This window comes from Neovison vison, chromosome 7 (genome assembly GCF_020171115.1).
Source record: "Neovison vison isolate M4711 chromosome 7, ASM_NN_V1, whole genome shotgun sequence".
Classification (NCBI taxonomy): domain Eukaryota; kingdom Metazoa; phylum Chordata; class Mammalia; order Carnivora; family Mustelidae; genus Neogale; species Neogale vison.
In genome coordinates, this window is record NC_058097.1 from 130,112,999 (window position 1) to 130,125,437 (window position 12,439).

Below are 12,439 nucleotides of genomic sequence, written 5' to 3' on the forward strand. Positions count from 1 at the left end.
CTGCGACCAGCTCCTGCAATTACCTCTTCTCTCCTCTGCATTATGGGTCTTCCTCTCTCTACTAATTCATCTCCATCAGCACACAAGCACACTCTTGCATCTCTCTCATAAATAGTAAAAAAGCTCCGTCCCACATTTCTTCCAACTCCTGCCTCATCCCCCTGTTACCCTGCATGGCAAACTTCTTGAGAGATTATAGTCGCTGCTTCCATGCCTCTCCTTACATTATCTCCTCTTTCCACCACACTGGGTTTCCATTCTTGTCATGCCACTAAGCCTACTCTTATTGCAGTCAACAATGACTCCATGTTGTTGAACCCTAAGATTACTTGTCTATTATCTTCCCTCTCCAAACCAGAAACATTTGATCTCCTGGCCACTATCTTCTCCTTGAAACATCTTTTCTTGGCTACTGTGACTCCACCCTTACAAAATAGCACCACTGGTACCTCGAGCTAATAATCCAGGTGCTGTCCTCGATTCTTTCCATGTCCTCACTCCCTACCTCAAAGTCATCAGCAAATACTATTCTACCTTCAGAACACATCTTGAATCCACCCATGCCTCCACCCCTCCACCACTACTGATGTATAATGTAAGTTCCCTACATCTCTCCCTGGGAAGTTTAGGAGGCATTTCTCTGCCTCTGCTTTTGCTCCTTTCTATTCTGCACACATTAGTCAGAGCAATATTTTGCAGTCAAAAATCATACCTTGGGGGCGCCTGGGTGGCTCAGTGGGTTAAAGCCTCTGCCTTAGGCTCAGGTCATGATCTCAGGTCCTGGGATCGAGCCCCACATCAGGCTCTCTGCTCAGCAGGGAGCCTGCTTCCCCCTCTGTCTCTGCCTGCCTCTCTGCCTACTTGTGATCTCTGTCAAATAAATAAATAAAATCTTAAAAAAAAAATCATACCTTGTGTCTCCCTGCTTAAAGCTCTTAGGCTTTCCATTACACGCAGAAACTAACACCAAGATGTCCATTCTAGTTTCCAGTGCCCTGGATGATTGGACTGGCTGATATCTCTGACTAAGTTTGTTCCTCTCTCAGGACCTTTGCACTAGCTGGCTCCTCTGCCTAGACTGTGCCTTCCCCCATACTCCTCTATTCACATGACTGCTCCCACTTATTTTCAATGCCAGTTTGGTAGAGAAGCTTTCCTTAGCTACTCAAACAGGAGGCTGCCTTATGCCTCCACTCTCCTAGGTAGCACTCGCTGCTCTGATATTTTCTTTATAACATTAATTTCTGTATTGTCCGCTTCCTCCTTCTAGAATATAAAGCATCAGGAGTGCAGGGGCTTCTTTCAAACTGTACCTAGCACTTAATAGGACCTATCATTAAATGTACACCGACTGAATGAGTGTGGTGAATACATTGTACTGTGATTAGATATTGTGTGAAGAGAATATTAAAAGTGACCCTTTAGAAGCTTAACTTTTTCTCAAACTTATCTAATACCCTATAGTCTTCTCAACCACTATCATAGGCTTCCTGAAAGCAAAGAACCTGACTTTCATTTCTTATCCCGCATGACACCCACCACGCTATTAAGCTTACAGCTGGTGCTCAGCATTTAATGTGTTGATTATGCAGCCTGAAATAATTACTAAACAATGTGAGGCAGCGCTGTTACACTTGACCTATTTGGAACTATGTATCTGGCAAATATCCTCAGTCGTTACATAGCCAGGAATCAGAGTTGCTACCAAGAAGTAGACAAACAGAACCCAGAAAACTCAAAATAGATGTTGCAAATTCCATGTTCTAAAACACATGCAAATTATGAATAACAAAGCTTTTTATCCAGAGCCTGCTATTTATTCCTCTATGGAAAGTATAAGGAGTATATTTGATCTCTAGGTCTGCCTGATACTTGGAACATTAATTAAGCAAGTATTTTTCCTCCTTTAATGCAGCAAGTATATTTTTAGTAGCTTCTATGTACTAAGCACTTATGCTGGTGCTAGATACTAAGTAGAAATCCAATAATGAAGAGAATAGTAGTCTATGCACTCATAAATGTTGTAATCTAGGGAGGTAGGAAAACATAAATATTTTAAAACATGTAAACTAGTATGTAATTACAAAATAATATAAATGCCACAACAGAAATAACAGGATAGAAACTGTATTAATATTTGTTTTTTCTATTACAGGCTTTTTATTATAAAAATATGTGCTTATTATAAGATGTTAAAAACAAAACAAAAAGATACAAAAAGTTTATAATCTCTATAGCTCCTGTCTTCCATAGTAGAATTCTGAAACCAAGACAGAAATTACAAGAAGTGACAGCTGGCATCCTCATGGTAGGGAGGGCTTTTAAAAACCAAATATAGAAAGTAAAACAAAACAGTCAAAAGCCAACACTTCGGTCTCAGGTTACTTTTAGCCAGTAGTCCTATGATGCCAAGTGATTCCAAAGGCAATGACATATTGGAGTCCAGAACTATGTCTAAGGTCTCCAATGAGGACCCTGAGCCATCCCAAGGAGTAAAGTATAGCCTAGATTCTGTCTGAAAAAGAAATAATAATACATGTTAAAAAGATATACATCTAAAATTTGTAAAACTTTATGAATTGTGCTTTTTGTGTTCTCTTTAAGAAATCTGTAATTACTCTAAGGTTATAAAGGAACTCTCCTAGAAACTTTATGATTTTATTTTAAATTTAGGTTCACAATTTATGTCACGTTACTTTTGTGAATAGAAGAAGGTGGTGGTCGAGCTTTATATTCCATATAGATACCCAGTTGTTGTAGGAGTATTTGTTCTGAAAAGGCCTTCCTTTTCCCTCAGTGAATTGTCTTAGCATCCTTGCCATTCCTATCTAACTATGAAACACTGAAAAACTGGACATTGATTTCCCTCTGCATTGGCATGGTTTTTTAGTCAATAGGCTTCACTTTATAATATTGGGTATTAAATCCATTTTAATTGGCAATTGTCTTCAATGTTAAATCTATAGATCTTAATTCTGGAGTCTTCTAGTTTCTCCAGACAAAGATTTATCCTCTTGTCTAACAGACTAAGGCAGATTTCAGCATTCTAGTAGCTAGGTGTGAGAAGGAATGTTGGAGGTTTTCAGCATTTAATATGATCTCTCTTTAGTTTTCAGTATCTCTTCTTTAGTTTAATTTCATTAATAAATAAGTCCTCCATCTCTCTTGGAATTGGAGAAGTAATCAACATCCAACTATAAGGGGGCAAGTATGGTTCTCATTCGTTGAGAATCTATTCGTTGACAGATTTCTAACCTGTTTCTAGTCCACATCATTGTCCACACCTAACTCTTCAGTCTTTCTAGAGATCTTTAAGGACCACAGGGCTTGCTTATGTTCGGTGTTTCCTTTGGCAGTCATGGTTTCCTCCCCTCTGTGAAGTGCTTGCCATTTTCAGATATTATGTAGTTATATTACACAAGTCTCCTTATTTCGCTGAAGATGAAGTTTTCATTATTATTTCTATTGTCTTTGTTTTTGTGTATGTCTGAGAGGCAAGTGAACAATGGCTTATAGTCCACCACTTATAAGCAAAAATGATAATTGGCAGAGATTATCAGTTTGGAGGGTAATGAAGACCCAGCTGTGATTTGGGTGTATTTGGGTGTATTTGGGTGATAAAAGCTCAGCAAACAGGCTGGGACTAGTCAGAGAGAATATTACCATGAAGACTCTAGGATATGAAATCTCTTTGATCACATAAAAAAAAATAAATAAATAAAAGGAAAATTTCATCGAGAGAGGTCAAAGACGAGTGGCCAGAGAATCCATTTGGACAAGCCATGAAAAGTGGTCAAAAGAGAAATACAAAATGTCAACTACTAACAACAAGGAGTAAGTATCTTCTCTGTCTTGTTAACTCATATTCTCTTCCACACCCACAAGTTGTTATTCCTCTGCCATGCGGGTTGGAGGTAAGAAGCAGCCTGCAAGTTCAGCTAATGCCTTAGAAGATGCAAAGTAAAAGGATCTCAGTCCAGTGTCACCCAGGGACCAGATCCAGAATCAGAGGAGAGAAGAGAAGATTGTTCTGTTGGAGACTGGTGGAAAAAGAATGCCAAGAGTCAACTCAACATACACTCTCAAGCTTTCTGGAAGACTTATCCTTGAAGGAAGTGTGCTCCGAGATCTCAACTGCATGCGTGTTTGCTTAAAACAATTACAGAATCAATAGTCGCAGTCAGAATCACCAGAGCAGTGGTGTCTGGTAACAAAGGCCTCCTAGAAATTTTCATTGTATTAAGAAAAAAAGCATTGTATTAAAAAAATATAATTTACTATTAGATATTAATAAATTTCCTAATAAAATTTGTCATAGGAATTTGTCTACTGGGCCAAATATTCCTAGGAAGGCTTAGTGCTGATTAGATTCTCTTAAGACTGAAATATTTCCACGAATGAAGGTACCTTCCTTAATGGTTAATTTATTAAGTATAAAAATTTAATACTTATATACACTATAATAAATGAAGACAGATTTTTTCCTTAAAAACATTAACAATAATTGCAATAGTTTAATTCTTTTGAAATATTTCAACAACAGATGAAAATGCAATGAATGAGTTTTTGAACATTTCAAACCCCGTAAGCTCCACAATGAACCATAAAAAAATACAATTATCACATAATAAATATTGCACTGATATTTAATCCTGTTCTAAAAAAAAATGACACAAGAGTTTCATTAATTTCTTCATTATTTCTTTATTTATCTTTCTACCTTCCTAGGTTATGGTTCTATTTGGAAACTTTCCTAGCATTTCAATAATATACTTTCATACCTTCCCAGGGCTGCAGGAATCATTCCAGATACAAAGAAAAAGAAAACAGGCTTACAGGATCTGGCTTATCTCCTAAGACTCAGGACTTAGTTGCCTCTCCCAAAGGGATTCAAACCCGAGCCACTGCTCATCAGACTAGGCTTTTTTTTTTAACTTGTTACATCAATGAAACTTTTTAAGTCCACCCTTCACCATAGGTTCAATTGGCTTTGTGTCTCCCCACAAAATGATACATTATTTAAGTCTTGGTTGGCCAGTGTTACAAAATCCATTGTTCCATCTTTGTAATGCATAGCTCTGATTTGTTGGCATTACAAAAACACTTATACTCTTTATTAATATTTTATTATAATTTAATAGGATTTACTGGAGTTTTTATCTCCTATGAGAGGTAAAGTTCTCACTCTTATCTTTCCTCTTGAGGACATTTGGTTAATGTATCTTCTTGGAACACAGTGTTGAACCTGATTTCTGCTTTGTTATGGTGTGTGGTCATTGGCTTTATTTATTTGTTCAGTCAATAATCAAGTTTCTACTTAATTATTACGTATGATCACCAATGCTGATCAGTCATTCCTGTTTTCGATGTATTCTTGATGTATACCCACCTTTACTTGGTGTATTTACAAGTGACCCATTCCTGTTTTCACAAATAGAAACAATTGTAGACCTATACTTTAGGAACAGCCATACACCTAACAGAAGATAGAATATATGTTTTCTGTTCTATTCTCTTTACTTGTAAGTTGTCACCTTTGTCATTTCAATACCAACTCTGATTACTTAAAAAAATATATATTTAGTTTTCCTCAAGAAGCAATAAGTACCTTTTTATTTTTTATTTTTTTATTATGTTTTATTTTTATTAGCCTTATGTTCAGTTATCCAGCATATAGTAATTCATTAGTATTTGGTACAGTGATCAACAGTTCATCAGTTGCCGATAACATCCGGTGCTCATCACATCACGTGCCCTCCTTCAATTTAGTTTTATAAATAAAACACATGTCAGAATGGCCTTGATCTGTCCTTGTCCCAAGAAAGGGAATGAACCACTATATTTCATAAGAATAGGCTTAGCGGTAATAATATAGAGAAAAACTATGGAATGGCTGAAACACACTAGGAGCTTATTTCTATTCATATGTTGGTGCAAGGCAGTGATTTCTGGTAAGGGTTCAACACTTCCATGTGGTGACTGAATACCCGGGGTCCCTCCATCCTGGGGTTCTGTCATCCTCTAGACCTCAGCCTCATTGTCATTTCCATCTGACTGATAGAAGGGACAGAGTGTGGAGGAGTCATGCCCACTTCCTGCCTTAAAGAGCGACTGTCCATCATGAGAGTCATGTCCCGCAGTAGGAATGAGTCTTGTGGCTCCATCCCACCTCAGGGAAGTCTGGAGAACATAGTGGGGTCATGGCCCAGGCTCCAAACCTGATTTGCAGTGCACAACTAGAGGTATCTGCCATCACCACTCTCCAAACTGCCTTGGCTCCTTTCAGTAGAAAACTATATGTGAGGCTAAATCTGAGTACAAGCAGAGCGACATAAAAATTGATGGTAAGAGACCAGGGAGGACCTCCTGAACTCTACTTGACAGTGATAAGTCCTGAAAATAATTTTTTAAATTATTTATTTATTTGTCAGAGAGAGCGAGAGCGAGCACATGCAGGCAGAGTGCAGGCAGGGGCACAGAGAGAAGCAGGCTCCCTGCTGAACGAGAAGCCCAATGTGGAACTCAGTCCTAAGATGCTGGAATCATGACCTGAGCCAAGGGCAATGGCTTAACCAACTGAGCCACCCAGGCATCCCGAAAATTTTTATTTTTGATACTTGGAATTCACTCTGACTTTTCCTATTTGACCTAACATGTCACTGTGCCTCTACCTCCCACAGTAGAGTTTCCATCAATCATTAAGACACACTACAGCCCTGACATAGCAAAAGGGGACTAGCATACCCAGTACGATGACCAGACACCCTGCATGGTCATACATACATACATGTAGGTGCATGTAACCTACATACACATCTGTGTATAACATGCATATGTGTGTGCATACATATGTGACATGTATGTACATACATGTAGGTGTGTGTGACCTACATAGGAATGTGATCTTTACTATGCTTAAAGTTCCTCATCTGTGGGCATCTGAGTGGCACAGTTGGTTGAGTCTCCGACTTCCAGTTTTGGTTCAGGTCATGATCCCAGGTCATGGGATAATGCCCCACATCAGGTTCTATGCTCAGCACAGGGTCTATTTGGGACTGTCTCTTCCTCCCTCCCCCACATGCCCTCTATCCCTCTCTTTCTAATAAATCTATTAATTAATTAACAAACAAATACAGTTCCTTATTTTTGAATAGAGACTATAAAAGTAGACCTTCCTCACTAAGACATTGTAGGGGGGAGGCGTAAATAGGCCTAACACTGGAGACATAAAGTCAAAGAACAAATTCTTTTTTGTCTTCAATCTCAGGAACTTCTCTCACAAGCCCAGCATTTGGCTCTTTACATGATAAATCGCCAACCTGAAAAGCTCTCAAAGATGGTGAATTTAAAGGCTAATTTTCCAATATCTAGGACTCACTAGGCATTCTTAAGAGAGAAAAGACAACGTCTGCTTCTGTGCCACATACCCGGGCTGGACTACCTGAAAGGACAATCAGGCGTCTCATTTCTGTTTCATGGTGGTCTGGATCCTGACCCTGACATGCAGATCAGTCCCCAAAACAGCATGACTTTCCTCCTTTAGAATTTCTCAACCATCGGGTGGGGGGATGGCACTGGGACAGCCAGCAATGTCCACCAATGTCTGCAGGACTTCCCTGCAGGAATGTTCCTGGTCATCTAAATGAGTGCTGTTAACTAATGAAAAAAGAGATAGAGGATCTGGCCAAGTATGAATTTGTTATTAGCTGTAGATTAAAAAAAGAAAGGATGTGAGCACATAGAAGATAGGATGTGTCCTCAGAAGAGAGAGCGACTGGCAATGTAAGGGTTTAAAGGTGTGAGTCTAGCTGTGCCTGAAGAATGTTTCTGAGTCTGGTCCTGAGGAGGCCAGGCCTCCCTGTGGACCTGAGCACTCTCACAACTGCCCATCTCATTGCCTTCTCATTCCTGCTCACCAAATAATTTCCTGATCTCTGACTCAGCTCCTGGGATATACCCTCTCATGGCCAGGGGCCACTGGCATTCTGGTCACTGGAAAGTTAAACAAATGAGCCATGGGGCTTACTCAGCCATCTCTTGTGAGTTCTGTCATTCTTGTCCTTCTGCAAAAGTCTAATCACCTGACTATATTAATCGTTCCAATTTGGCTTCTGCCGGGAAAGGTAGTATTGTATTGTAGTTGAGCATACCAGCCTAGGAGTCAGGACGACTCTGGATCCTGTCTGGATCCCAGCTCTGCCAGGTTTTAGCCATGGGTCTGGAAACAAGTTGCCTAACCTTCCAAGTCTCATGTGATATGAAGCTAAGAATACCCAATTTGCAGGCTTGCTGGGGGCTTTAAATAGAGTAGTGTATGAAAATGTTTGGTTCAAGCACTGGCATAGGGTTAGAGTTAGTGAATGAGTAGTAACTCTTCTGATCACAGCTGAGAACCAGAACCTTGGACCATTACAAATTCACTATCCTGCTGGGGTCAGGCCATCCACCTTTCCCTGGCAATATGCTTACCCTCTCACGTGGTATCTTTTTAACTAACTTCAGCCTCCTGAAGAAATAGTCTGTTCAGGGATAATTGGGCTAATGGAGTGTATTGTGATGGCAATGCCATATTTGTCCTCATGACTATATGTATAGCACAGCAGTGGTTTCCATGTCTGCTTCCTCCGTCACACACACACACACACACACACACACACTCAAGCACAGTACCCCACTGTCCACGCAGATAATCCAGGCAGTCTCCTTGTGGACAAAGACGTATTCAACACCAGCATAAGGGATGGGTCCTTGATGACAAGCGAACGGGGTTGACTCCATCTTACATCCAGCACCCTGCTGCTGCCATGCTGATTCAGAAAAAGAGCATAGTTGTACAAAAACCTAGGGTAGCCCTCTCTGGGGTTTTTTTTGTTTGTTTGTTTTGTTTTTTAAAGATTTTATTTATTTATTTGACAGACAGAGATCACAAGTAGGCAGAGAGGCAGGCAGAGAAAGAGGAGGAAGCAGGCTCCCAGCCCAGCAGGGAGCCCTATGCGGGACTCGATCACCAGGACCCTGGGATCATGACCTGAGCCGAAAGCAGAGGCTTTAACCCACTGAGCCACCCAGGTGCCCCTCTGGGTTTTTGAAGAAAGAACAATTTGCAATTTCATGGTATCCTACTATTTGATACTGAGTAAGTGACACTTCTCTGGGACTTCTGGACAGTTCGATAAAGTAGGTGTGGTTCCCTCAAAACAGCCTCCCACTCTCCCTGCCTGTCATTGCTGACAGGCCACAGAAGGAAGGAGGAGGCAGGAGGGAATAGAAGGTCCACAGGATTGTTCCCCTTCGACTTTTTAAGCCCAAGCTGAAGTGGCTACAACTCTTATTAGTTTGGGGCTAGCAAACCCACTCTTTCTGTAACGTTATAACCAAGAAATTCTATCCCTGAACTACCTTTGTTAGTTTTCAGGGTTAAAAAAAAAAAAAAAATACAGGAATACCTTAAGGAGCCGGAATTCTGTTCTTTCCTCTTCTCTCACTTCTCAGGTGGTCTCCACCATCCTCTTCTCTCCTCCTCCAGGCTCTGTACTCTTGTGTCCAGCCTCCCTCTAGACTGGTAGGAATCTCTTTATCAAAATTACACTTTCCCTCCTGCATCTGAACCTGGGCTTCAGAAAACCCCAGAATCTTTCATTGAAAAAAAGTCTCCCATTCTGACTGGGTCCCCCAGGCTTAGCAGGGGAAGGAAGCCCTTCCAGCTTTCAGTGAGGGCTTAGCAGAGAGTGACTACAGGGACGACCAATGGGGAGCAAGACACCAGGGCCCCAGGAAGCCCATGACACCCTGAATCAAAAGACCAACTCAACTGTAAGACCAGATTTTCTTGAGAAAAGTCATGGTTAGAGCCAACACGGAGTCAGAGGCCAAATCTGAGTATTGAGGGAAGCCTTAATCATGAGAATAAGAACATTATGAGCTGACATAAGTGGAAGGCATAAAGAATGGGGGATGGATCTTTGGTGGGGGACATATGTCAGTTTCAAGGAGGCAGGTAGTACAGAACCAACTCGCCTCTGCCAAACCATGTCTTTAATCCTGATAGACGAAACTTGCTATTCTAATAACATTTGTCTATATCCGCCTCCCCTGGGCTGTTGGAGCCCAGTTTGAAGTTTCCCACAGTGGGAAACTGATGAAAGGTGTGTATTCCCTGAAGCTGAAAAAGGTGGGGTGAGGCAGCTGGGAAATCCCAGAGGCAAACAGGGTCCGGAGAATGGAGTCTGGGTGGGTCTTCAAACCAAGGAGCGTAAGCCTCTGCTCACAGGAGGAGTGAATAGCGGAGTGAGGTACTAAGAACTTTCTTGAATTACCTGGGCAAGTAGGAGGTGTGGTGTCCCCAAAGGCTGTAACAAGTCTGAGAGCTCCAGGTGCACCAGGGTCTGCTGCACTGAAGAGGCCAGTGCAGAGATCATTTTTGCCACCCTCTCCCCGGTCTGCTTTGGAGATGAGGAACTAGGCCTGGAGTTTACATAAATAATCTCCAGATCCCTGGGTTTCTGAGGAGAGGCTGGACGGCCCTTAACCAGTACTACAGTTTGACTATTCCTCATTGATAAGGCAGTGTCTGCCCTCAAAGCCAAAACTCTTTGCTTCTGTTTGATTCTATTTGAAAAAAAGGTGATATCCATGAAAACATTAATATAAAATCTGAAGTTTTAGGGGTGGTGTCCCTCAGGTAGGCAAACTCCCTGTGAGTTGTTTCTGCAGAGGAACATGGATAGTGGAATTTGACTGTTTCCTTCCCACAGCTCCAAGGGGGCTTATTTGTCCTTTGGACTCACTGGGAGGGATGATCAGGCGGACTGTCACTGACTGAGGGCAGCAAGAGTGGATGCTGAGAACTCTGGGCCTGTACATAGCCCAAAAGTGAGGGCCCTAAACAGACATTCTTTCATCAGCAAGTATTTACAAGAAGCTGTCTTCCTAGAAGGGGACTAAATACTGAAGTATAATTCTCTGTCTTCAAAGTGTTAACATACTCAGGTAAAACAGTGAGCAACTCTCAGTTCTATTGTTGAGTAGTGACTATAAATACAAAATTTCAAAAAAGGCAAAGATAGTATGGGCTCATATAGTTTTGCTACCATATTGTTTCTTCCCTCCCTCCACCCCTCCCATCCTTCGTTTCCTCTAATCCTTCCTTCCTTCCTTCCTTCCTTCCTTCCTTCCTTCCTTCCTTCCATCTATGGAAAGCCTGTTCCAGGCACTGAGATATGCCACAAAAAAGACAGACTGGGCTCAGTCTTTGAGGAACTTACAATCTAGTCAGGAAAGCTCCATTGCCTTGAAGACAAGTGGTTTTCAAATGCCTAAAAAGAGGAAGGGCATTATGGCAGGGTCAACTGTAGGAACACAGGTAAGAATGGGGACCAAGGGTAGTAAGATGAGGAAATAATTGTATAGCCAAAGCGACACCTGGCAATATTGTTCTAGGACATAGGAGCTCTTTTATAAAGCAGAGGAGGCAAAGGAAGAATTTAAGGTTGTCCATCCACTTATTTTCTTTTTGTCTTCATTTATGCCTTCCTCAAGAGAATGGTTTCTTTGTCACTGATTCAAACTTCTAGCTTGGCTTTTATTTTCCTTACACTATCTGATTTATGTTAATTGCTTACAGTAAACCATTGTAGTTCAGCATGTAGCCCGCCATAGTGGAAAGAGCCCAGCCTGGGAACTGGTTGACCTGGACCAATGTCAGTGACTGTGGGGATGTGGTAATGCAGGGAGGGAGAGTCACCACTTGAGCCCAAGGTCTGCAGGAGAATTGCAGATCCATCCCAAGCCCCAGCACTAAACCTGGTGATGCAGCCATCAGGCTCTCCTTGTTCACCAACTATAATGCCAAAGACAACACAGCCACATCCATTATGGTAATGAACCTACTCTATGTACCAAGTGCACTCCTAGGTGGGAAAAGAGGGAATCACTCTACAGGAATTTTCTCCTTACCTACCTAAGACTCCATCTCCACACACCATAAGAAGCTGCAGAGACAACTGGAATAAAATTAATGATACTGTTCTAGAATCTAAAGTTCCTGTGTGGGAGTAAAGAAAGGGAATGTTGACCACTGAACAACTTAAAGAAGGCTTGGAAGTAAGAAGAGGACTAGGTGACCAAGTAGAGTAAGACTAGTATTTGGGCTGGCCTGGAACCCACCCATTCTTTGAGTACACCATCCACCCAAGAAACTGGGTCACCTACTAGGCATAGCTGTCATGTTTTCTAGAACGAGTGCTTAACATGTATAACCTGAATGGCAGTTGGGGTCGTCTAGCCACTTTGGAACTAGATAAAAAATCACTTGGAATGGTGATTCAATGTCTTCTGGAAGTTCAAAGCCTTTTTTTTTTTTTCATTATCTTTGCCAGTTCTTGAGGGATTTGTGGTACTTCCATTGTGCTCTCTGTTGCATACAAGAACAACCCAGAAA